This window comes from Balaenoptera borealis (assembly GCF_965194805.1).
Source record: "Balaenoptera borealis genome assembly, chromosome: 12".
NCBI classification, from domain to species: Eukaryota; Metazoa; Chordata; class Mammalia; order Artiodactyla; family Balaenopteridae; genus Balaenoptera; species Balaenoptera borealis.
This window is the reverse complement of record NC_138869.1, coordinates 101,013,162-101,040,683: the sequence shown is the minus strand read 5'-3', so window position 1 is coordinate 101,040,683 and position 27,522 is coordinate 101,013,162. Positions and strand designations below refer to the sequence as shown.

The 27,522-nt window shown below is 41.2% G+C and overlaps 1 protein-coding gene across 2 annotated transcripts in view; it reads right to left on the bottom strand.

Moving 5' to 3' along the window:
* The window catches only part of NEDD9 (neural precursor cell expressed, developmentally down-regulated 9), a 291,241-nt gene that overhangs the window by 192,941 nt on the left and 70,778 nt on the right, over positions 1 to 27,522 (bottom strand). For both annotated transcript variants that reach the window (XM_082344493.1, XM_082344495.1), the window contains exons 3-4: positions 10,380 to 10,430; positions 5,726 to 5,855 (exon numbers count right to left, since the gene is read on the bottom strand). The gene's annotated coding sequence lies outside the window, so the exon portion shown is untranslated. The remainder of the gene's footprint in view (positions 1 to 5,725; positions 5,856 to 10,379; positions 10,431 to 27,522) is intronic.

The following is a 27,522-nucleotide window of genomic DNA, read 5'->3' as shown; positions in this document are numbered from 1 at the left end:
AACCATTAAGGTCCCCAAAATGCTTTTGCTACCTCCAATGCGTCCTTTCCATTTTGTCCTATTACTTTATCTTTCTGCAGCCTTGCTACTCTTGTCAATCCCCTTTCCTTTGGAACTCTATCTTCCCTTGTGTTCTGTGACGATTTTATCTGGGTTTACCGCCTTCCTCTCTAGCATCTTCTTTCCATGCTCCCTTAAAAGGTCCTCTTTATGGCCTTCCCCAGAACTGTGTTCTCCACCCCTGCTGCAATCTCATCTGTCGATCCCCGACATGAGATTTCATCCTTTCTTATAGCCTCAATTCCTAGTTATATATTTACGACACATATTAGACATTCAATACATATTTCTTTCATCCATTTTTAGTCAATCATGTATTCAACAAGTATTTATTGAAGGCCTGGTACTATATGCCCATTACTGTTCTTCATGCTGGAGATATAGCAATAAATAAAACAGACCAAACCCTGCTCTTGCAAACTTACATACTAATGAAGAGACAGATAATGAATAAGCAAACATTTCCTGTTAGAGATGAAGTAAGTGCCATGGAAAATATCATGCTGCATAAGTAGGGAAGGAAGGTCGGGAGGGAGAGACAGCTCCTTTACAGGGTGCCTAGGAATGCTTCTTTGATAAGACATTTACACACAGACCTGAAAGGTGTAAGTGACCAAGACATGAGGCATGGCAGCGGAACAAAGAACACAAGTGCCCTGCAGTGGGATCGATCTTGGCATCGTCAAGAAACCCTCAAGGGGCTAGAATGAAGTGATCCAGGGGAAAGAGGAAGGAAACAGATCAGGGGGCAGTGGGGAGGGTTTCACGGGCAATGTCAGGGCTTTGGCCTCGCCTTTGAGGGAAATGGAGAGCCACGGGGGTTTTTTTTGTTTTTTGTTTTTATTTTATTTTTATTTTTTAAATTTATTTCTGGCTGCGTTGGGTCTTTGTTGCTGCACTCGGACTTTCTCTAGTTGCAGTGAGCAGGGGCCACTCCTCGTTGTGGTGCGCAGCTTCTCATTGTGGTGGCTTCTCTTGTTGTGGAGCATGGGCTCTAGGGCACACGGGCTTCGGTAGTTGTAGCACGCGAGCTCAGTAGTCGTGGCTCGCGGGCTCTAGAGCACAGGCTCAGTAGTTGTGGCGCACGGGCTTAGTTGCTAAGCGGCATGTAGGATCTTCCCGGACCAGGGCTCGAACCTGTGTCCCCTGCATTGGCAGGTGGATTCTTAACCACTGCGCCACCAGGGAAGCCCGAGACGCTGGGTTTTAAGAAGAGTGATAGGATCTGACTTACACCCTTAGAGGATCATTTTGGTGTCTCTGTTAAGAAGAGACCCTGGAAGCCAGAGCAGAGGCAGGAATTTCTGTTAGGAGACAACTGCAATAATCAAAGCAAGAGACGATGAGGGCTTGGATCAGGGTGGTAGCAATGCAGTGTTGAGAAATGGATGAATTTTGGCTCTAATTTGAGGTGAGATCAATAGGATTTTCTGTTAGATGTGGGAGTGAAGGAAAGAAACCAAGGTTAAGCCCAAAGGTGTGGGCTCTGGCAAGTGGAAGAAGGAGTGGTCATTTTCAGAGATAAGGAAGGCTGTGGGGGACCTGGTGGGGAGGGGACAGAGAGTTAGATTTGGGGCAGGCTAAGTTCTACACGGTTCTTAGACCCTGTGTAGCTGTTGAGAAGGAAGTAGGATATATGAATGTGGACACCAGGGGAGAGGTCTGGAGATAGACCTTTGGGAGTCACCAGCATATAGGGTGACATCTGAAGCAGTGACACTGGGTGAGATCACCAAGGGTGTGTGTTCGAAAAAGGGAAGCAAACTGACGAGTGAGCGTTGGGTGTGCGACATGGAGAGGCCGGGAGAGGACAGTCACCGGCAGAGGAGACTGAGAAGTGGCCTGAGACAAAGGACCACCGCCAGTGGTGCCCTGAAAGGCCAGCAAAGAGGGTCCAGGGGGACATGAAGTGTGTCAACTGCTGAAAGGGGAAGTACAACGGGGGCTGAGAACTGCCCTATGGATTTGGGGATGCGGAGGCCACTGATGACCTTGACAAAGCAGTTTCAGTTGTGGGTGGGAGGGAACGGGAGAAGTTGGAGGCTGCAGTGTAGACAACTTCTCTAAGAGCTTTGCTGTAAAGCAGAAGAATGGGGTGATAGTGGAAAGACGGTAGAGGGTCGAGGGAGGCTTTTTTTTTTTGGTTTGTTTTTATGATAGGAGATTTAATATGCTCGAATAATAGACAATCTAATCGGAAAATTTTCATGACACAGGGGAAAGAGGAGTGAATTGTTGGAGTGAGGTCCTTGAAAAGGGTAAGGGGATGGGATATAGGAAATAGTGGAGAGGTTGGCTTCCGTCAAGAGTTTAGTTAAACTACTCCGTGGCATTTCTGCCTCAGCACTCATGTTGTTTGGCCAAGTGACCTGCAGGGGCCTTAAATGGACACCAGCCCCTCATACCAGCCCATGGCCTAAAGAATAGCCCACAGAGTCACAAGCAAATGTAAGTTCCTGATATGACTTCCCCAGCAGCCCTTGTGAACAAACAGGCTCCCCTGTCTCCCAGGGCCTTCCCTTTGTGCGCCCCTTAGATAAGACCCCGTGGAGCTTACCAAAACCACACTCATTTTGGTTTGAATTGACCAATCTGGCCTTAGCCTGGGAAACCCAAGGCACTCCCCCCATGACCCTAATAAAGGCACATGCCCCAGGACCTGTCACTCTCACAGCCTGTACCCTGTCTTGACCTCCCCTCATGGCCCCTGGCGGCCTGCCCTGTACTTCCTCCAGGACCGATGAGTAATGAACCTATTTCAGTGTTTCTTGTGGTCTTTTGTTGAACATCATTCACCATCTCACACCCTGTGCTTTCCTTAACAAATGCTAACAAAGTTGTTAACAGCTTCTCCTGAAGAGGAAGGGCAGACTACAGGTATGGGGGTGTGAGTGGGTGCGTGACCTCTGCTGACCCTTCTAGTTTTTCCTGTGAAATAGAAAATAAGGTTATCAGCCAGGACTGAAGTCTGGGGAGGAGGCGATGGAGGTTTAAGGAGAAAGGACAGGATGTGAGATGGTCATCTTGAAGAGTGAATGAACTAGGGAAATGTGGTAGGGTCACTGAATCAACACTGGCTACTGCGTGCTGGCTCCCATATCTAGTTTTGAACACTGGTATCGCTCCTGAGCTCCAAACTCATATATCCAGCTATCTACTGGTATTTGTCCCCTGGCTTTCTCATGGGCAAATTAAAGCCATTCTCTGTCTGCCCACCTCCAGCCAATCCTCCTACGCTCCGTATTTCAGTGACTGTCACTCCCATGCCCCCCACCCCCGTTTCCAAAGCAGAATAATAAAGCCTTTGAATAACTCATAAACTAGAGTAGGAAAATATTTCTTATTTTCTGAGGTTGAGAACACTGGAAGAGAATCATGTTTTGGAAGGACCATTATTAGTTCAGTTTGAACATTATCAACTCAAGATATCAGTGAGAGATCCAATTGGAAGTGGTGAGGAGTTCAGCTGATACACACTGGGTGGCTGACTGATTATTCCTTTAGTAATTAGGAGGTGTGCATAAGGCCACAGTTCACCTGGGGCTCCTATTAAAATGCAGATGGTGATTCAGTAGATTTAATGCTAAGCTTCAGAGTCTGTAGTTCTAACAAATTTCCAGATGATGCCAACAGTACAGGTTCACAAACCTCACTTTGAGGGGCAAAGGTTAGGAGAAAGAAACCCATGCAGATCATTTCAATTTAATGTGTTCAGAGTTATAATAAAAAGGGAACTACATGGACATAGTTCAGCATAAGAATTAGGCAAAACCATGGAGGTTGTTCACTGGCAGGCCAAGGAATGTGTTCTCAGTTCTGAGAAGTATGTAGAACCATGGAAGGATTTGAACAGAGCATAACATCGTTCTATTGCAAAATGCTCATTGAAAGTCAACCATGTGTCAATTGCTACCTCAACAGCGGTGATAACACAGTGAACAGGGAAACCGGGGATCTCGCATCCTGGAGGGGTTAGGGAGCTCATAGTAAGCAAACAAACCAATAAACAAGGACATTTTAGATTGCAGAAGTGCTGTAAAGAAAATAAAAAGGATTCACGTGATTGAACCTGGGGGGACTGCTCTAGTGGGAGTAGTTGTTGAGCCAAGAGGTAACCACGCAGTGGAACCGGTCAGTCTTGCAAGGATCTGGGGGAAAAGCATTCTGGGCAGAAGGAACAGCAAGGGGGTGGCCTTCAGGCGGGAGTGAGCACTGAGGCAGGAGGACCAATCACGTCAGAGTGACCGGAGCCTAGCGAACAAAGGGAAGTGGTATGAGATGGGGTAGGGAAGATGAGCAGGGGCCAGGCCATATGAGGGCTTTGAAAGCTGCGCTAAAGAGTTTGCATTTCATTTTAATGTGGGAATGAAATAATCCAATTTTTAAAAGATAATTTTTGCTACTCTGTGAAGATTGTATTGTCCGTATGTTTGTTAGGTCCGGTGGAACATGGATTCCTTGGACATGTTCAGAACTGTACTTTAGAAAGATGAATCTGTCAACAACTTATAAAATAGCTCAGAGAAGAGAAGCTCTTCAGAAATGTGTACAATTGAGAGTTAAGGACAGCATGAACTGGGGAAATCAGACTCACACTTCCAAATGAGGCTACAGGAAGCGAGATGAGAGATTCAAATAGTACTCAACGCTCTTAAGTTAGGACTTTCTCATTAACTCCCTCGTTTAATCCTCTATACAACCCCACAATGCTGGTTACGAAAATCAGTTTCTGAGGTTTTAACCCAGACCTATTGAAATAGAGACCCAAGGGCATTTGGTTGTCAGTACATAAATGCTTCAGGTGATTTTAAATTGAGGGGAGGTTGATTTGCTGCGTCTCCACCTCCTTCTGTCAAAAGAATGAAGGTGGTTACCATTTCGTAAGTACCAATCGCTCTCTCTAACCCTTCCTGCTTTTCTTTAAACTCTGCTGATTAATTTACAACCTAAGTGGTGAGATTTCAGGATTCCAGGATGAATCCACAATGAAAATACCAACGAGTAAGCTTCTGGAGCTTGCTAAAGAAGTCTCTGCTCCTTGCTGGGGTTGGTGTGAATCTTTGCTGGGGTTTTAAGGTAAAGGGAAACCTTGATGTAATGCTCTCAGATGCAGTCCTCATTTGTATTTTAATGTAAATGAGTTTCAGATCCTTCTTGAGAGAAAATTTTGGCTGGGAAACTATGGACAGTTCTGTGCCCAGAGTTGGGGGCGAAAGGCTTGGGGAGTAGAATGGGGAAGGGGAAAGGGGAAGGAGGTGGCACAGGGCACTCAACTTCACTTCCTTCCCGCGTTTGCGTGGAGCCAGGAAACAACCACCCATCTCCTTCCTGAGCCTGAGGGCTCTTAAAATGTTTGCTGAAGAAGAAAAAATAATCTGGTTTTATAACTTTGCATTAGTTGTGCTTGTTTAGATTCTCATGTGAACCGTGCATCTGGATGGTTACCTTAAAATATGCATTTCTTTAAAAAGAAAACTCTGATCTGCATTTTGACCACTTTCCCTTGGTGTTGCTGCTGGGCTGTGTTCAGCCATCTCCAAACCAGAAAAGGTCTCACGGGCACAGGGAAGCTACAAGGTAGGGCAGGGCGAACTGCACACTTGACATTCAACTTCATAGAAACAGGGAGATGACAAAAGTGGAAGGAAGGAAAGTCATCACTTACTGAGTGCCAACTGTGTGCCCGGGTCTGCTTGGACACATCTCGCGAAGGTTCTCTCAGGGCCTCCTCATTTCCTCTGGTTCTCCTCGGAATCTCCAGTATTAGAGATGAGCCCTAATGGTGAACACCCCTCCTGCCAAGTCATTTATATGAGTATTAGTAGTAACTAATATTTATCAAGCATATAATGCACGCCAGGTGCTTTACAGGGATTCCTTCATTTAGTACTCTCAACATCTTAGGATATGGTTCTCATTAATATATTCATTTCCAGATAAAATAACTGAACCCTAGAGATTCTAAGTGACTTGTCCACAATCAACGGTGCTGTGATTCAAACCCAGGCCACCAGATTCTTGAGATCACATGTTTAGTTGTTATGGGATATCACCTTTCACTGAGACAGTAAAGTCATAAAATTATACCTGCTCTGGGTATAACTTGCCCGTAGGTTTATGTTTGAGGTCTTTAGGTCCCTTAATTTTTGTCTCCTTTTTCTCCCTAAAGGCATCCTCTCTTCACTTAAGGTACCTACAGCCCTCCTATATTGTATACCTCACTACAGTACCACCTCTTTTCTGAAAAAATTACCTAGTATAATTCACTCATTCACACTGATGCTATCTATGCCTTCTAGGCATAAGTGCATTTAAAAATTTTTTATCTCTAACTATAAAGAGGGTTTTTTTTTTCTGAGAATTTTCAGCTATCAACTCAGGGATGAAGGATCCGTTTGTCTCTACTATGGTCTGGGGATGTCTTCGGCTGGTGACTGGTTGGAATATCTAGGTGTAAGAACTTCCTCTCAAGGGTTTCCTGCTTATCTGGAGAGGGTGAGCTCCAGAACCAGTCACAGGAAGTGTGTTCTCTGAGTGATGTGAGTTATAGGAACAGGTGTCCTGGCCTCATTAGCTCTGGGACCTGTGATTCTGAGACACTGAGCTTACTCTGCCTGAGCATTCATTTATTCATTCATTCATCACGTAAGCATGGTCACTTCGAATGGCACCGGGGATGCTCTGATAACCCAGACAGACATTGTTCCTGTTGCCACAGAGTTCACAATGCAGAGTAGGAGACAGACATTAAGTAAGAAACTTCAATGAAAAATGGGCATATTTTGTCTCCCATTGGTCCTTTTCCTTCCTCTTCCTTTCTTACTCCATTGACATTATAATTTTTCTCCCATCCTTTTGCCCCAAGGCTCCCAGATGCCATGTATCTAGCACCTTCCTTCCACTCTTGTGGCAATATCCCATCTTGGACTTTTCTATCTCACTTTTGCCTAGTGGGTGATTATTACATTTGGTCCGCTCACTGCCAGCCAGAAAACCCATGGCTTGTGACCCATTTTTATCTGCCATGAGTCTTTTGGTCATTTTAAACACACAGAATTAGGAACAGTATCAAGAACAGGGAGTAGTTGATGATCAACTTCAGAGTCCATTAATTAATTCATTTATTCATTCAGCAAGCATTACATAGCTGGTATCTGCCAGGAATTGAGGTATATGGATGGAAAGGAAAAACACAGTTTCTGCATAGTAAAAAAATATATAAATTTCCAAAGGAAACGACCCCCATCTATCTTCTTCATGACCCTGTCCCCAATATTTAACTCCTTAGCACAAGGTGGGAACTCAATAAATATTTGCAAAATAAAAGAATGAATTCATATTTTGGCTGAAAAGACAGATATATAAAGAACCGTAATAAGGTAGGATGACCATTCATTCAATAAATATTGATTGAATATCTCTAAGTGTTACATAATATGTCAAATAAGACAGATGCTGTCCTTGCCCTTATGAACCTTACAGTTAAAAATTTGCACAAATAAGTATTGGAGTTATGATAAGTAATGTGAAGAAGTGTAGGGTCTAGAGAGCATAAAACATGATATGTTTACCCGGCACATGAGAAAGCCCTATAACTCGATAAAGCTCAGATTACTTTTGAAAAACTGAAATATTAATATGGTTGAAACAGTTTGAGTGGGGGAAAGGAGAGAGTGGAAAGAACAAGGTTAGGAAGAAAAGCAGAGATTGGATCCCCACGGTGTTAAGGCGAGATCCCCAGATGTGAGGGCAAGTTAAGGGTTCAGTGCTTATCTCGAGAGCAGTGAGAAGCTTTTCTAAGATTTTAAGAGCAAGATATGATGGGTTTTAATTTTTAGAAAATCACTCTGCTTTGAAGATAAAGAATGGGAAGAGATCAAGAATGGACAGTAGGAGACCAATTAGGAGGCTACTGCAGTAATCTAGGTATGAGGTGACATTGACTTGAACTAGGAGGGTGATATTGGAGACAGAAAAAAGTGGATGGATCCAAAATATATCTTGGCTGTAAAATCAATACGACATGATCATTGGATTGTGGGTGGGTGGTGGTGACAGTAAAGGAGAGAGGTTGTCAAGCATAACTCTCGTCAATCCCATAAATGTTGGTGTCATTTTCTGAGATTGAAAATACTGGAGGAGAATCACGTGTTTTGGAGGAACATTAGGTTCCTAACCTAGTTAGGTTTTGGATACTATCACCTTGAGATACCTGTGAGAGATCCAAATGGAAATTTCGAACAGTTTAATGGATACATACTGTGTGACTGCCTGGCCCAGCATTCTTCCTCTAGTATAATTATGAGGTGTGCATGTGACCCAATCTAAGGCAATCGTAATATCTTGACTCCCAGCCCACAGGGACTGATTTCATAGAGAAGTCATGTGAACATCAATGGACCAATCAAATTCCTTCTCTTAGTCTGAGTGGACAGAAGAGAGATTTTTACACTCTGGTTGCAGAGCTGTGAGGATGTATGTTCAGAGCTCTTAATGATTATGGGGATTACATTGGCTTAGAAAAATGAAAATAATGTGCAGAGAGACAGGAGTCGGAGAGAAAGGATCCTGAGAATAACAGAGTCCTCTTGCTTCTGCCCCTGGTTCGGTTACATGAATTAAGAGTCAGCATGTGTCTATTAATCTCACACTCTCTCTCTGACTCTTTCTGTTTCTCTGTCTCTCTTTCCTTTGTTTGTTTGTCTGTTTTTTATCTTAAGCTAGTTTTGGGTGCGATTTTATCACTTATAATCATGACAATGCTAGCAATATATACAGTTGGATTTATTAGCTAGAACTCATACAGTGAGATCTTGGCTGTAGATATATTGTTGAGACTTGTTGATATATCATTTGAGACAGGAAGTGGACAAGGTCACCAAGAAAGAAAGGAAAGAGACAGAGTACTGAGGTCTAAGCTCTGAGGAACTCTAACACTAAAGATCCAGGAGAGGAGGATGAATTCCCAAGGAGGTTGAGAGAAATGTCCTAAGTCATTGGAGGAAAACCAGCAGAATGTGGTGTCCCAGATACTAAGGGTGTTTTAAAGAGGTGGCGATCGACTACATAGAATGTTCCAGAGAGGGCAAATATGATAAGAACTGAAAGGCAGCCATGGGATTGGGCAGCACAGATGTCATTGGTGCCTTTACCAAGAAAAATTTAGTGAAGTGAGAGGTCAGAAGCCAGGTGGAGTGGATTGAGGAGGAGATGGGGGTGAAGAAGTAAATAAAGCCTGAGTTTGGAAATAATTCTTTTGAGAATCCTAGCTGTAAAGGGGAGGAATGGGTAGGATGGCACTGGAGAGGGAGATCAAAGAGGGATATTATTTATTTTATTTATTTTTTTTAAAGATGAGAGGTACTAAAACCAAATTATATTTAAAGATCTATTAGAGCACAGAGAAAAAGCAGGTAACTCTGCTTGGGTGAGTAGAAGAAGGTCTCCCTGAGGAGATAACGGTGAGCTGGGTTTTGAAGAAAGAGTAAAACTTTTCCAGAGGAAGATGGCATCGCATGCAAAAGGGGATTGTAAGCCAACACACAATGCTGCGTTTCAAGAATGGTCAACAGCTTAGAGCATGGAAAATTTTAGTCCTGGACCCTGTTAGAAGAAAGGAAAACCCATCCAAGACTTTTTCTACCTTTTATCTTTGTTCTCAATTTCATCTTTAAAATAATTGGTTAGACCAGATTATCTTTAAAGTCTGTACCAATATTAAAATCCACAGCTAATGGTGATCTGTCTTGAATGTTTTGTTAGACTGATAGCAATACTCCCCCAAATGAATATGCCACCACAGCTGTTTTCTGAAATTATGCTTTATATTGTGAGGCGCTCAGGAGGTTGGAGGATCAGCTTAAAGTGGTCCCCTTAGAAAAAAAATAATCGTGAAATATCTTTGAAGTTTACTGTGTTTTACCTTAAAGGTTCCTGTGCATCCTATTCCTTAATATATTTGCCATGAGTACTATTAAATTGTTTTATTATTCACTGATGCCCCAGGAAGATAGGCCAGCTATACCCTTTAGATTTAAATATTTCCACATAGTTATATGCATAAGCTCTGAACAAGGCTGAGCGTCCCTGGCTGGCTTCTATTTCCTAGTCTTTCCTCACTTGCCCACTCACTACCAGCTTCACAGAGGCAGAGAGTCTGAGTGTCAGCTCTCTGCACAAGTGAAATATGGTAGAACCTGGGATAGAGAGGAAGGGAGCTTTAAGAGTAGCTTAAACTGAGTTAGTTGATCTTTATAAATGTCCTGTGCCAGCGGGAATCAAGTAATTGCATTATGAGCCTTAGAATCTTAGTTACTCACATATCATAGGATTCACATCAACTTGGGTGTATAAAAGCCACATAAAATTGCCTGAAAGAAAAAAACAACACACATTAATTGGATTCTTTGCAAAAGACTGAAAAAAATGTCCTAGACTGATGAAGCAAGTTATTTTTGGACAATTTTGCCCTAAAATATGTTGGTGCCTCTGTGAATGAGTTCATAACACATGCTAAAAACTCCTTTGGCTTGATCCTTTAAAAAAATCTCCATTTTTTCCTTTTTATTACATAATAAAATAAAATGAGCTATCTCCCAGTGCCGTCTCTTAGAAGCATTCCTCAGCTGAAATGTCTTTTTTCTGCTTCCATCTTCATGTTTACCTTCCTACGAGCCCCCTTCCTTTTTTTTTCATATGCCCTACTTTTGTACCCTAAAGACATTGATAGAAATTTAAGTCCTTTCCACCATTCATTTAGTATTTTAGTCGTCCCCGTCTTTAACCCATGAGCTCATCCTTACGATTCATCAGATTTCCTACATTTCAGCCCTCTGTCCTTTTTCTAATGAAAAAGTGGAGGACTACCACTTTACATGGCATTGCAAGGCAAGGATTAAGCCACTGGTAGCTACAGAGATCTGGCTTTGTGATAAGAGATCTGCCAATGATTAGAAGACTTCACCTACTTGGTCTTAAGATGGAATTAGTCCAGATGGTGCCAATGGGAATTAAGGGACTGTATGGTCCCGGAGCAAACACAATGCCTGTCTTTTGGATGCTCTTAATCTCAGAGGTAAATGAGGGAAATAGGGCTTTCTGAGGCCTTGGCCACACATTCCCCGGTGATTATAGTACCAAATACTCATGATTCAAAGTGACTGGTTATCAGATACTAGACACATCTTCTAAATCATTAAAGGGTTTAAAGGTCTGCTTGATGGTCCCATGTTACTAAAATTAATGAGTTTTAAAGTCATTTATTATATTTCTGAAGCTGCATCTACAGAGGTATTCAATAATCTTGGTCATATATATCATTGGAAGGAAAGACAAATTTAATTCTTCAAGAAAGCATGACATGGATATAGATATGTTTCCTTAGTGTGTCCTGTTTACTTTGCTTACAGAACCTCTACTGTGTATATCCTGGACAAACTTCATGAACTCTATGCCAACAGGCATACTTATAGTGCTTCCTTCTTTATGTTTCTAGCAACCTAGAATTTGACATCACAGTTAAAGTAGATTCTTAGTATATGTATTGCTTTCAGGGGCTAGGAACATCCAGAGGCCCTCTGTACTCACATGATCTTGCCCTTTAAATTATTCCCTAAAAAATTGTCTGATGACAGAAACATTCAATTTCCAGTCTTCATGTGTAAGCTCAAATCTCTGATAAAATGCACATTGTCTGATTGAAACATTCTTTATATTGTTATCATTCATTTCGACTTTAATGTAAATGAAGATCCTGAGAAGTTGTGACTTAGAGTGGAGGGGAGAGCTGGGGTTACTGGGTGCTATTGGGTGATAATGAGGAAAGATTCGCTGAGGGTGGAAATGAATCAATCCTGACTTTGCTTAATTCAACAGTTGTGCATGAGATGAACTTGCTCTCAGTCAGGAAACTAGCACAATTCCTCCAAAAGGAGGAGCTTCCAAACTTTTCTGTAACTAGGAATGGAATCTAAGGCCAGCTCCCATCTCTGGAGGCCCCATCCGTGGGCATCACCATCTATGTCAATGTGGGCAAATCAAAACGACTTCTTTGCAGAAATCTTAGGCATTCATATCCATCGCACATTCTTTATGGTTAACTTTCTTGCTTCTGATTACAGATTTGACTCTTGAAAAGGAGTGATGCAAAAACTTCCTGTCAAGTCATAGAGTTTGCACGTAGAGTTTTCTTTTCTTGTGATGTCTTTGTCTGGTTTTGCTAACAGGATACTACTAGCTTTAGTATAATGAGTTGGAAAGTGTCCCCTTACCTTTTCTTTTTTGGGAAAGTTTATGAAGGATCAGTATTTTTCTTTAAACATTTGATAGAATGCACCAGTGATACCATTGGATCTGGGCTTTTCCTTCTGGAAAGTTCTTTAATTACTACATTGTAGAGAAAAAGAAAGTAGATTAGTGGTTTTCTGATGACCACCTGGTAGTGGTTGATTGCCTAGTAACTGCTGAGGGGCTAAGGGTTTCTTTTTTGAGGGTGACGAAAATATTCTAAAATTAGTTTGTGGTGATGGTTGCACAACTATGTGAATATACTAAAAACACTGAATTGTTCACTTTGAGTGAATGAACTCTATGGTATGTGAATTACATTTTGGTAAAACTGTTTAAAAAACAGGTATTGATTCTGTTCATCATCTCTACTATTCCTGTTTTCAGTATATTATTAATTTCTGCTTTTTTTCTTCTTTTAAATTTCTTTAGGTTTGCCTTTTTTTTCTAGCTTAAGTTGCAAATTTAATTCATTCATTTTCAATTTTTAATTAGTTTACTTAAAGTTATATATTAACCTTTAAAAACATTTTAGCTACATCTAACAATTTTTAAAGTAATACTTTTATTCTGTTGTAAATATTTTGTAATTGCCATACACTTCTAAGCCCCTAAAATTATAGCTTCCAAATACATAAAATGTATGAATATTTTGCAATGTCTACTGTGATTTCTGTTTTTCCCCCATGAGTTATTCAGGAGCACATGTAAAAGTTTTAAAAATGTGTCTGTGTTTACTATCTCTTAATGGACTTTTATTTTCATTATTATGTAGTACCTAAATTTCTTTTTTAATAAAAAAATATGTGTGATGTGCCTGAAATTCTATTTTGTCTAATATTGATATTGTTACACAAAATTTCTTTGGTTATAAATTGAATGACACCACTTTTCCCATAACTTTCGATCTTTCTGTGTGATCACGCAATTTTGCTTAGTGTTTCTTATAAACAGCAAATAACTGTATTAAAAAATTCAATCTGTTTATCTCTGTCATTTATCAGACAAATTCATTCCATTTTCATTGTTACAATCACTGATATATTTGCACTCATTTCTACCACCTTATTTTTTTTTACTATCTATTTTTATTGGATTTAAATATATATATATGTGTGTGTATATATATATATATTTCCATGCTCTTTTTGGATAAAGTTGCTGTGTTTTATTTTTTATTTTTTTAGACAGGTCTTTTTAAAAAATATTTATTTATTTTATTTATTTATTTTTGACTGCATTGGGTCTTTGTTGCTGTGCGTGGGCTTTCTCTAGTTGCAGCGAGCGGGGGTTACTCTTTGTTGCGGTGCGTGGGCTTCTCATTGCAGTGGCTTCTCTTGTGGCGGAGCACGGGCTCTAGGCACTCAGGCTTCAGTAGTTGTGGCACGCAGGCTCAGTAGCTGTGGCTCACGGGCTCTAGAGCACAGGCTCAGTAGTTGTGGTGCATGGGCTTAGTTGTTCTGAGGCATGTGGGATCTTCCTGGAAGAGGGATCGAACCCATGTCCCCTGCATTGGCAGGTGGATTCTTAACCACTGCGCCACCAGGGAAGTCCCAGTTGCTGTGTTTTTGTTTTTGTTATTGTTGCTGTTGTTTTAAATACTCTCCACACATCTTTTCTCTCTACTCTTTTGATTTGGAAGTATTCTATTATTTTATTATTTCTATTATTTAATTACCATCTCCAATCTTTGACCATGATATTTTTTCCAAAGTCTAAATTTATTCAAGAAATTTTGGAATGTTACAAACTCTCTGGGCATATTTAACTACTCATTAAACAACTACTTCCTGGAGTTTTCAAACTTTCCCCCCAAATTGCTAAAATAGCTTTTAAAATTGTTGATATTTTATTAAATTAATCAACATGTTTTGTTAATATTATGTTTATCACCATTTCTTGTATCCCATGTCCTCCCTCTGGGTCCATTTTTTTTTTAAACTTAAATAAATCCTTTAATATTTGTGCTCATAAGCATCAATTGGTGGTAAACTCTCTTGCTCTTTCTTTATGAATCTAAAAACACCTTTATTTCTCTTCTTTTTGTTTTTTTTTAATGATAGTTTGTCTGGGTATGAAACTCTAGACTGAGATAATTTCACTTAGTATTTTGAGGATATTATTCTTTTATCGCCTCGTATCTACTCTTGCTGTCAATTTGTCAGTCCTTTGTAAGTAATCTGTCTTTTTACTCTAGTCATTTTAAAGATTTTTTTTCCCTCCCTTTGTTCTCAGTGATTTGTAGTCTCACTACATTTGTTACCTTGTAGTAATTAATATTTATTTATCCCTCTGGGTCCTTAGATTTAATTTTGAATCTGAGGACTCATGTCTTTTTTCAGTTCTGTAAAAACATTAGCAAATCTCTCTTCAAATATTGCTTTTCTACCTTTCTGGGAAATTCTATTAAATAAATTGGACATTTCCATTTATCCTCTAAGACCTTTAACTGTTTTGTCATATTTTTCTTTCTTTATCTTTTTGTGATGCAGTCTAGTAAAACCCTCAGGGCTATCTTCCAATTCCCTGGTTCTGTACTGTCTAGCTGTTTATCAAAATTTTTTTCAATAAATACTTTTTTCATGTCTAAATTTTTTACATTGTTTCTTTTAGATTTACCTATTTTAATTTCTTCCTGATTTTGCTTGCCAATTATGTGTTCTATTTTTAGTGGATGTTATTCTTTCACTTATCTCCTTTATCATCCTGAAAGTCTCTGTCAGGCTATTCTTGTACTTTAATTTTGTTTGGCTAAACGTATACCCTTTTTTATATTGATTTATATTGGCTATGTCTTAGCATTCTTTTCTTTGTTTTTGGTATCATGGTTTCTAGGCTCATTTTGAGAAGGAATTAAGTTTTCTTTTTGTTGTTTTCCTTCTCTGCTTATCCTTCTCTCTCTAGTTTTTATGATTGCCTCCATCTGGCTTCTTGGGGCTTGCCGACCAAACAAGTCTTATGTTAACAGGTTTGGAGCTCACATACCTTAAGGATTATGGCCTCAAGGATTAAGGTTTATGGGCAATCTGGTCATAGAGCCAGAAGTTAGCTCCTTTTGGTTCCTGGAAATGAGGCTGTTTTTATGTCCTACCAATTCAAAGAGGCAATATTCCCAGGCAACAATTAGCAGAGCTTTTCTCAACCTTTATTATTACTACTACTAATACTACTGTTGTTGTTTTTTTTTTTAATAAGGGGACGTTCCACCCCAGTCTCCAGCTTGAGTCCTGTTGCCACTTCATACTGAGTAATTTTAATTACTATAATCTCAGATGAACAAAACTCGCAGGTATCTTTGCTTGCTTCCTGCCCCAGAAGCAGGCCCAGATCTTTGTGCCATATGCTACTGATTGCTTTGCTTTTCTGGTACGCATACCTAGTCCATGTAGGTGCTTATTGTGTTTTGAACCTACTTATATCATTTTACTTTTTTATTTATACTTCACCTATCATTGTACTTATTTGAAGGGGGGATTGAGTATAAAAAGCATATACTTACTAATATAATCTTAATACCTGCTTAGGGTGATTCTTGCTTAAATACAATTTCCAAATTGCTTTAAAAATAATTTGAGCCCAACTGAAATAAACACTTTCTTAATGCTTTCTTAAACTTTAGAGCAGTGTTGTCCAATAGCAATGAAATGCAAGCCATGCCACATACATACTTTTACATTTTCTAGCAGCTACAGTAAAAATATTTTTAAAAAACAGGTGAAATGAACTCTCATAATATATTTTAGTTAACCCAATATATCCAACATATTATCATTTAAAATAAAATCAATATGAAATTATTAATGAGATAGCGTTATTCTTCTTTTCACACTAATTCTATGAAATCTAGCATGTATTTTGTACTTACGGCACATCTCAATTCAGAAGAGCCATGTTTCAAATGCTCAATAGCCACATGTGGCTCATGGCTTCCATATTGGATGGTGCAAATTTATAGTATTTATCAAATAATAGTAAATCTAATCACCATCATCACCAGTTTGGACTTTTTAAACTTCTTTTGTTCCAAGAATTTCATTAAGTAATTAAGACACACAGAGCAAAATTTAGATGGCCGCAAAAGCTGTATGGTCCTCGATATTATACTTGTCATCACATTGCTAGTATATTTGGAGAACTTTCCTTAGCTGCTTTTTCTGAACTCAGGAAAGATAGTGAAAGTCTTGTGTGTACAAATTTACGACAGAAATAAGACCATTTAGGCTTTCAATCTTGAAAAACTGGTTTCTGAAAAATCAAAGTTTCCGTTTTTTTCTGAGTGACAGGAAATGAGAATATATAGGGTTTGAAATGGTCATTACGTTAATTACTTAATGAATTAATTAAGAAGTTAAACTCCATTTACTACCGAAAAGCATTTGAAGGTGCTAGTAAGAATTAGAAAGGAGTCAGAAGTGTAAAGTATGATGGAGTTTTATGAGTTTATATGGATTTTCTTTCAGTTAGGATTAATTTTCAATTCCCCCTAGACATAGGATATTTGGTTTTTCTGAGTGTTCTAACAATGATTTTGAAAGGCTGTTTACAGTCTAACCTCAGGTATCTCAGACACCTAGGTAGATCTGTTGGGTACAAGAACTCCTTGCCCCTGTGTGGTATTAACAAACCTTGTTACTTCCAGGGAAAGTAATCCTTTCAAAATACTTGGTTATATTGTTAAATCACTTGTTTTCTAAACCATGGGACTACTTTCTCTCAAGATCTCGAAATCACACTCCTTTATAAAATTGTTTATTTCTACAGCTTAGAAACATTGATAGTTCATCAACCTCTTGATTTTATGGCCAATCTTTAGACATGCTAATTTGTCACATCTTTTGAAACCCCTTCCTTCATGGGGAGTGGTTTTCCCCAGTAATTCCCAATCATGTTATATTTAATGAGAACAACACCAGTAATCACATTGGTACATAGCCCTTTTCTCTTTGGAATCTCTAAATGGTTTCCAGATTGGTGAGGGGTTGGTTTTCAAAAGCTCCTTGTGAAGAAAGAAGGGGAGGGGATGAGTTCCTAAGCAAGGTAGTGGGGATGAGGCTCCGGACAAAACTGAATCGTTACCCATGTTGTTCAGTCCATCTGTGCTGTAACATTTCCATCCTGACTGAATGTTCCAATGAGCTGAGATGCACCTATTTGGCAGGGACTCCTCTTATGCTGGCTGGGGAACCATCATGCTGTCATCACAGCTGGATATGACAGGTTCCAGGAACTCAGAAATTGTTCTTGACATGATGGGAAACATATTTCTGTCTGAGCATCAGGAATGCGTCATTTCCTATGTAAGGAGTAATAGTACTGCTGCACCCCCAGCTCTTTCTATCTCAGTTGCCATGGCTTATTGTTCCCTATGGCACTTATCACCACATAACATGTTACATACTTGTTAATTTTCTGCCTCTACCCACTAGCAAGTAACCTCCATGAAATCCCTAGCTTTGTCTGTTTTGTTCACAGGTGTGTTTCCTGCCTCAGACGCTTAGCCCAGTAAATCTTTATTGAATGAAAGAATGAATTTACACGCACGAATCCTGCCTTCTTTCAAATAGTTAAGTGGAGTTAGGGAAGCCTAGATTGAGATCACAGCGCTCTGGTTTGTGAGCTGTGAGATCTTGAGCAAGTTCTCTGGCTTTCAGGTGTCTCAGGTATGAAATGGAGCAATAATATGTACCTTGTAGGTCAATTGAGGATTAGATGATGTCAAATTCTCAGGCAAGCTCAGGACCTGGCCTGCAGTAAGCACTCAACAAAGGGCGACTATTTGGAAAAAATGCATCACTATTCCAGTGGTTCCTCACCCAGAAAGTTGTTAGCACTCAGAACCAGCTGTTAGAATTGAGAACCTTCACTTCAATCACAGAGGTTTAAGCCTCAGGGCTAAGTCACATTCCTTCAAGGATCTGGGCAAAGACCTGGGCCTGTCACGGGTCCCAGAGTCTTTAAGGCAGCAGAATGTGCTTAGGGGTTTTCCAGCAAATTTCAACACAGTCTTCAGGAATACCTTGTTCCGCACACTGGGGCCATCGGTTGGCTTTGTACCCCAGCCCAGTGGGGACAGCTGCCGAGAAGGGGAGGGGCTCGTGATGCCCCACAGCATGTAGCTTTCAACAAACAGAAGGGTAAAAATTTGGTTCAGCCCCCTCTGGCTGGGGGTTATCAAGCTGGCTTTGCTAAAGGGTGCTTTGTCCTTATTTGGATGGGGTGAGAAGTGGTGATGGGAGGCAAGAAAGTCTGGGGTGGGGTCCCTCCTAGACCCCGGATTACCAGCCCTAGCTGTTAGCTAGTGCTGAAACAGCAGCGTCAGCGTGGCGACAGCTGACTCACAGCCCAAACCCTCATCTTTGGAAAGAGAGATACCTGGGTGGTCCTGCTTCTCCTCCTGGGCTCTCCTGGAGGAGGCGTACCTCTGAAAGCAAGTGAGTGTTAAGTGCATAATCTTATCTGCTTCTCAGAGCACAGAAGGAATACTTTACCAATCATTTGAAATAAGTGGCATTGCAAAAATGCAATATTAAGCTGATAAGCATTCCTGAAAGCTCCAGGAGTGGGTAGATGTAGGATCACTTCAAGCAAGCTAATAATACAGTGTAATAAGTGAGACAGAAATGTGAAAAGCCACTTTGGAGTTGTTTGCACTTTTACGCATGTGAGCTATTGTTATCATTACTAATACGCAGACTATATGTTTCAGATGAAGAAAAGGGAGGTAAAAGGATTTAAGAAACAGGGTGTGCAAATAAAGATTTCTATTAAAACACATATGTGCATGCATGGGTGTGCTTGTACACATGCACACGCACACATGTGCACGTACACTGTCTTTGCAAGGTACTCGTTCTCTCTGACTTCTGGACAGAAAGTGGTCATGCGGAGCCCTGACCCTACACACTGTGCCCACTCCCAGCTCCCACCTCAGCTGACTCCCCACAGGAATGCTAGGAACGCCCTCCCTCCCCCTCCCTGCCCCCCATGCCATCCCACCTACCAAAATCATGGGCTCCAATCCCAGAGCCTGGAGAATCCTTCCCTAGGCCTTTCACGGTGATCCACATTCTACTTTCTCTAAATGTCTGTCACATGTTTGTGTTGTCCCGTTTCTGTAACTGGAAATTTGTTTTTGTAACTGGAAGAGGGGAATAAACCAATCCCTTCACTCCATTCCCCATACTGTCGACCACCCTGAACAAGGTAGGGGCTACGGGGCTTCTTGCTCAGAGGGTCATAAATCTTCACACTCCCTCTTCCTCTGATGGAAGGTCTCTGAGAGGCCTCCCTAGGACAGGGAGGTGACCCAGCGGACAGAAAAGTAGCATTTCAGAGCTTTTGCAGGGCTTCCTGCAGCCATCTATGATTAGCGGGTCCTGACTTATCTGGGGTTTCTTAAGCAGGGGTCAGGGGTCCAGGGGCAGCCTGGAGTCCCTCTGAGGGTGAGCAGAGCCGGGGGTGGGGGGGGGGCGACGACACTTGACACTTTCCAGTACATTGATATAAAGTATGAATTCCACAGGCTAGAATTACACTGTATTAGTGTGGAATGGGTTATGCTGTATTCAAAAAACATGCTTGTTCCTAGATATTGAAGTACATCCCATGATGTTAAAAAGTAGTGGTTATTTCTGGAGGTGGTGAGTGTGCATGGTGTGTGTGTAATCAGCAGGCCCTCCTTCAGTGGCCCGCCCTGGAGACCCCCAAGGAGACTGTACTTCAAAGCCCCTCCCAGATCCCATGCAGTCAAAAACTTCATTGAGCACCTACTCTGTGCCAAGTAATGTTCTATGTAAATTAACCAGTTCCCACCCCCAGGAGGTCACAGCCTGCCAGGAGGCCAGAGGAGACAAAGGCAGAGGGTACACAGAGCGGTGGCAGGGGGAGGCTGATAGCCCAATTTAGATGAGTAAGATGATTAAACACTGATGTGAAGCGAATTCTAGAAAGAATTCCTCTCTCCTGGAGTAGAAACAATTTCCTGTAATTCTTTTATGGAGAAATCTAATCTCATGAGGGTTTTTTTTTTTTTTTTGTCCTTTCCTGACTAATTTGTTTTTCTGGGGTGTGTGTGTGTGTGTTTAACTGTCACTGAGATTGCCATACACAGGGCCTTGGCATAGCCTGAACCCCATGTCACTTTTACTCTTCCTTAAACCCTTTCAGTGCCCCCCACACCACTATACACACCATACACACACCCCACACGACACCACACACACCCCTTCGTGTTGGGATGTCCTAAAATGCAGGGACCTGGGCTTACCAGGTGCCTTGCAGTCTTCCATCGCATAACATGGCCGTGGGGAGAGGGGACACTGGGCAGGTCTTTCTCCCCCTAAGACAGTTTATGGCTAAGAGCAGCCTCTGGGGAGTTTCTGGGATCTGTTCTTATTCCTATTCATACCTTTACATCAAAACTGACTAGGAACATAATAATCCTTATGACTTGCTTGAAAGGACATAGGAAGTCAGGTTTTTTTTTTTTAATTTACTTTTTCTAAAAGGTTAAAATTAAGGCAGGAAGGAGCAGAGCATCACTCCACTGGGCTCGGCTGGGACGGGTCGTCTGCGTATCTTTCCCATTTTATGCACGGTTCACCTTCCTCAACTACATGGGGAGTCACCTCGGAGGTGATTTCAGATGCCCTCCTCACCCGCACGCTTAACCCATCTTTCTCAGGCTGTTCTTCCACTGCCCGGCCTCTGCGCTTCAGTCATTTCCCCTCCTGAAAATGCTCTGGGCCTCCCAGTCTCCTGGCTTGACTCATCTTTGCCCCCTGACCTGAAAGAGTAACCTCTTCCTGTCACCCCTCCATCCACTGCATTGAGTCCTACCCCTTCCGGAAAGCATTGCTGAAATTCCACCTTCTTCATGAAGCCTGCCCGAATCCACTGAGCCAGGACAGCTCACTTCTCAACTTGGAGAGGATTCTCTGTGCTCACGTGGTGCTGATCTCATTCATTTATTTGACAAATATTTGTTAAACAGCTAGTATGCACTAAATAAACATCACGCTCCTTGTGGGAGATACAGCGATGGATGAAACACAAAGCTTTCTGTCCTATTGTTGGTCCCCAGACTGCTTGTAGCTTCTTTGTACAGGAAGACTGGGTGTAACACTTCCTTGTACCCCCCAGAAGGTAGTAAGAATTCAGTCGAATTTACTGAACTGATTAACCAATGAAGTCATTCTTTCTTTCGTGCAATGCCATACAGAGTTTGAGTCAACACTGTAAATAACCCTTCTGAATAACCAAAGCTGAGTGTGGAAAGAAGAGGAATACATTTCACTCTTATTAAAAACAGCATGTGATTGTTTTCTGTATCAAATGTAGAATCCCGGTTTTATCAAACATATCTCAGAGAAACACCCCAGCCCCCAAGACGGACAGCGGGTGTAAACATCTCCCCTTCCTGCTCAGAGACTGGAATTCCAGAGCCTGACATGTGAAATACCAGTTCTCTTCTCCCTCCCCAGGATGGAAGCTAAGCCCCGAGGGTATTTGCGTGTTTAGACCCTCTGGGTGATGCCTACTACAGGACTGGGAGTTAGCTCAGCCCACAGACCACTAGCAGAGGGGCTGAGAAAAGACAGACGGGGCTCAGAGGAAAGGAACACAATTGCTCAGTGACCCACAATCTGGATCCTAGAAGCCTCATTATGGTTAGACACATTGCTTCACTATTGACCTTGTTCTTTGATACATACATTCTCATGTGTACACTGTGTCTTTTTCTAACCAGTTCCTCCTTCCCACCAACACCAACATACTAAAAGATGGCAAATGGCACGTATACTGGCATTCTTCTACAGCTTAAGACCCAGTCAAGACTCTTGATGCCTTAAAAGAAAAACAAATGACATCAACTATTTCCTTCCTGATAACTACACTACTTTAAAGGAACACTGAAGTTTTGTTTATAAAAATACACTGATGATTACATAACCACTGAGATCTACATTCTCACCATATTTTGTTTATTACAGACTCAATTAAAAATTTCAGCCCTTGTGTAATCTTCCTTAAGCTTTATTTGACAATCTGGTGAACCTTCACACTTACCTGAGGGTTGGTTGTGCGTTTTAAGGTGTCAGAGCATGAGGAGTTCTATGCTGAGGTGAAGGAGGCTAAATGGAATAGGCTTCCTGTCTTAAATTAGCCATTAGGTCATAGGCTTCTGGGGGCCCCATGACATCAGGTGACCAGAGTGGTGGAGCAACAGGAGTCCATGAGTCACATGATGGCTGGGGAGGAAACTGAACAATTCTCCTGTCTAGCTGAGATTGTTAACGCCCAGGCTGGGGAAGAGCTGTGTCACCCTTCTGTGGCCCTGAGCTGGGCAAACCTGTGGGTTTCTGGAGAAGCCTCTGTTTGTATGGCTAAATAATAAAAGACTGTCTTAAATGGGCCTATGCTTATACTGAGTGATGAACCATTATTAGAGTCCTGCTAACTGATCATACTTTTGACTGACTAATGAGGAGTCTTATGGTTTTCAGCAGTCAAGTCCATGGGCGTTGGGAGTGGGCCAGAGGAACTCGTCCGTCAGTCCTTCTGCACCATGCATTCTTTCCTCCTCTTAATATCAGCAAACGCTATGCTCTGAACTCAACGTGTGCCTCCAAATTTATACGTTGAATCTCTGATCCCCAAAGAGACGGTATTTGGAGGTGGGGTCTTAAGAGGTAGTATGGTTTGGATGAGGTCCTGAGGGTGGAGCTCCCATGATGGGATGAGTGCCCTTACAAGAAGAGACAGCTTCTCCATCACATGAGGACACAGCGAGATGGCAGCCATCTGCAAGCCAGAAAGAGAGCCCCGCTAGACACCAAATATGCCAGCAACTTGATCTTGAACTTCCTAGCCTCCAGAACTGTAAGAAATAAATGTCTATTGCCTAAGCTGCCCAGTCTATGGTATTTTGTTATAGCAACCCAAGCTGACCAAGACAAGCTGTTTGTACTTGTTGAAAAGAAAATTGCTCACACCCAACTCTTTTAAGCACACTACCCTCTTTTCTCTTTATTCACCTAATAATTGTAGTATTTAATTAGCATCTTTTTATGTACTCTCCTTTATCTTTTTATCTGTCCCAATATCCTTTTCCACCTCACTGCTTATCTCTTCTGCTTTTACATAATTACCTGGATAAATCCTAGTGCATGTATGTCAAGACTCAGCTCAGGTGTCCCCTCCGACATGAAGCCTTCCCTGCTCTCTTCTCCTTCACCCCAGCCTGGATTCAGCACTCCCATAGCACCCTGTTGTGGCTCCTACCAAAACCTCTATTCCTCTGTGTTCTACTCTTTAATGTCCTTCACTAGACTGAGTTTCTCATTGAAGGCAAGAGTGTGTGCTGAGTTCCAGGAGCAGAGCCTAGAGCAATAGGCATAGAAAATGCTTATTGAGTGAAAGATGTTTTTCAGTGAAATCCTTGGAACAGAGAGTTAAGTCGTGGATACAAATTAGGGTCAGTGTGCAGGGAAGGACATGGGGGAGATGTGCTGGGCAAAGACTAGGGAGCCGCCTGGGGTTAGGTAGGAACTTTCAAGTTAAAATGGGGCCTCAAATGTTGCTGAAATTGTTGAGACAAAAGCAGTGAAGTAACAGAGGAGTCTGTAATGGAACCGGGTTGTAGAAGCCCATAATGCGGTATCTCAGGAAGTGATGAAGTTCAATATGGAGTGTCAGAGACCCTAGAATTTTTACCCATTTGAACAACTGTCATGGGTTAAATTGTTCAAAAGATGTTGAAGTCCTAACCCCTAGTACCTGTGAATGTGACCTTATTTGGAAATAGGGTCTTTGCAGATGATCAAGTTAAGATGAGGTCACTAGGTTGGGCCCTACTCCAGTATGAATGGTGTCCTCATAAAAAGGGAAAATTTGGACACAGAGACAGAAACACATGAAGGGAGATGATGTGAAGACGTAGGAGAATGCTATCAGTAAGCCAAGGAATGCATGGGGCTGCCAGAGGCAGGAGAAAATAATGGAACAGGTTCTCTCTCCCAGCCCTCAGGAGGAACCAACCCTGCAGACACCTTGATCTCAGTGTTCCAGCCTCCAGAACTGTGAGGAAATAAATTTCTGTCATTGAAGCCACCCTGTTTGTGGTACTTTGTTAACGACAGCCCTAGAAAACTAGTATAAACTTCTCCACCAGACTCTGAATGGGGGTAATTTATCCTGGAATCTCTAGCACCTGGCATATTCACGAGATGTTTGCAGGAATCTGAGGAGTAATTCGCCGTGACAGAGGCTTGAAGTGCCTCTAAGGCAAGCTTTCCTCAGACTTTAAGTTGCAGGACAAGAGGCTAAAAAGGGTAGACAAATGAGAGGCTGGAATTGGTACACACCAGAATTTTGCCCAAGCTTTTACTGTCACCACCCACCCTCCACCCCCAAATCATGACACCTTCTCGATACAGAGACCCCAGCAAGACTCCAAGATCCAAGAAGGCCGTTTGTGTTTAAAGCCATCACTGACTAACGAGGATGAGTGAGAACACGATGTCCTCACCCTGGGTCCTGCCCCCATTCCTACCCTGGGGTTTAGCTACCCCACAATTGCATAGGAAACTCTTGTTTCTTATTATTTAAAGGTTAACTTGAAATTCATTTCTGATGAGAAAAGTAAGAAAACTCTGGAAAGCTGTGCTTGAGTAAATGTTTTACCTTAGGTTAGCTTCCAATTCCAGAAACTTTGAAAACTATAAAGCTGGAGTGATGGATTTATGTGGTTCCCTGACCAATACAGATATTTGTAATAATAATAATAATAGAGCAAAAGATAGCACAACCTCAGAGTTTTTTCCCTTTACTCAGCTGAAAATTAAACCAGACAGGCAATTACCAAGGTTTTGCCATAATATATAATATGTATACACCGCATTTATGGCATATTTCATATTACATGGTTATTATTCTGCATTTTCATCCAATCATCTTATTTTTATGTGGTGAATGCCTACAAGCTAAAAGTCAAGTGAGAAAGGCACTGGTGGAGAAATAAAACACAGACTCAGTAAAATAGGGCCCGTTAAAGAATGTGACCACCATTACAATGGACCACAATTGGGGGTGTTGACAATGAACTCTTGAAGACTGGGAAAATACTAAGGTACTAAGGTGAGAAGCACCATCTCTAATACCATTTTTACTGCTCCAGTTCTGTAATTCATCCTACTATCATACACAATCATTCCTCATTTGTCTTTCTCAAGCATCATGGTTAGATAGCTTTGTGAGTGCTTTTGTAATGTTCTACTCACTTAACTAAAAAAAAAAAAAAATTAAACGAGGAGAGTACCATGTTAAAATAGAATTGACGATGTCTTTAAATATGTTTTTTAGACCCTAGAGAATGCCATTGTATATTCTGACATGTTATTAGAGGAAAACGAAACTGCTCTATTAAATTCTAAAAATAAACTTGGATCCATTTTTATAGCTCATTCAACCGATTTTCTAAGTTATGAGTCATTTGTTTGGTGCTTTTGGTGTTTGATGTCATTTACTTGAAGCTAAGTTGAATCCTATTTTGGGTATGTAAGCAAAGAAATGAAGGATTATAGTAAATTGGCCTGCTATTCAGAGTTAAAAAAAATGTTTTTCCTAACAGTGTTTGGTCTATCTTTTCTTTTGCCTTCTTTCCTCTTTCTAAATTCCTGAACTTCCTCTGTCTCTTCTTCTGGAGCTAAAGTTTTGTTTTCTTTTGTTTATTTCTTTCTCACTTGCTCTAACTTTTCCCTTTTTTCTTCTGGAGTTAATGTAAACCATCACCACTGGGAAGTCCGGAGTTTTCCATCCTGAGGATAAATGCCGCTCAGCCAAGTAGGTCTGAGGGTAAAATTCAACTCCTTAATCATATTCTAAAAAGTAGGATTGGTAGAGAGAAGCTCTTTCTTTTTCCTCCAATGTAGGAGAAAGTGGTCACGTGAAGTATATTAAAACTGAAGGATGTAGATACCACTTACTGGCACCGTAACTTATATGTAAGTTATCATCTGTTATAATTACATATTGGACCATATATTCTGACTTTGAGAACCAAAAATCAGCATGCATATGTTATGAGCAATTCTATTCTGACCCACCAAAGAGCAGTAAATGACAAAGCAATCTGTCAAAATATGTAACTTCTTTTCTGTAATCACTAGGTATAGTGAGCTAGTTAAACGCAGGATGTGGGACCATTTATTTCTGCTCTGTAGCTTAACGTCTAGCTCACAGTAAGGCTTCAAAGGTCAAAGTGAATCAAACTAAAGGAGTAAACCCTTGATGAGAATCAAATCTGTAGCTGCCTGTTGGAATAGGCTTTTCTCTCCTTCCCTTAAATTCTGGGGAATTCCTTGTAATCTTTGAGTAACTTGATTCAGAGCCTAAGCACTTGATTCTAGTCTTTCATTTTCTTATCACTGACTGTAAACTTTGAAGAAATTACGGATTCTGTGTTGCCTTAGCAGACAGAGCTTGTAAATGCACTGTATAGTGGGGAATTAACAAAACCAACTCAATTCACAGTGGCTGCTGTGATCAGAACAGCTAATGTGGTCAACCAGAATAAATCTTAGAGGGTTGCTTTCCTTTCGCCAGAAACAGAAATGCATTCTTGGGCATAAATCAATGTATGGCTTAAGGCCATCAAGTGGATTTCTCAACCGTCTTCTCTATGGTGCAGTGCACTGTGTTGGAACCCCATAGCTTGAATTCTTGATCCTCAAGGCATGGCCAGGACACTGAACTCCAGGTCAGTTAGGAATTCCTGGCAGTGCTTAGGCGTCCAGGTAGTCACGTGAGAGGCAGCGGAATTCAAACAGATGTTATGCTGGGGTGTCCAATTCTGTGCAGAGTCAAAGTGATCCCCACGTAATGATCCTGTTTGAACACTCATCCCTGTAGGCTATTTGGAGACATTTAGGTGATAATAGAACCACCTATAGCCTAGTTGGATGGAAAGAACATGGCATTTAGAGGCAGCCCAATGTGGCTAAAAATTCTGGCTCCAACATTTACTGTGTGATCTTGGGTAAATTACTTAAACTCTTTGAGCAGCATAGTTTCCTCATCTACAAATTAGAAACTATTCCTATATTGTAAGTTGTTATTTCAGATTAAATGAGATTATACCAAAAAAAGTTCTTACTACAATTCATGGCATACAGCAAA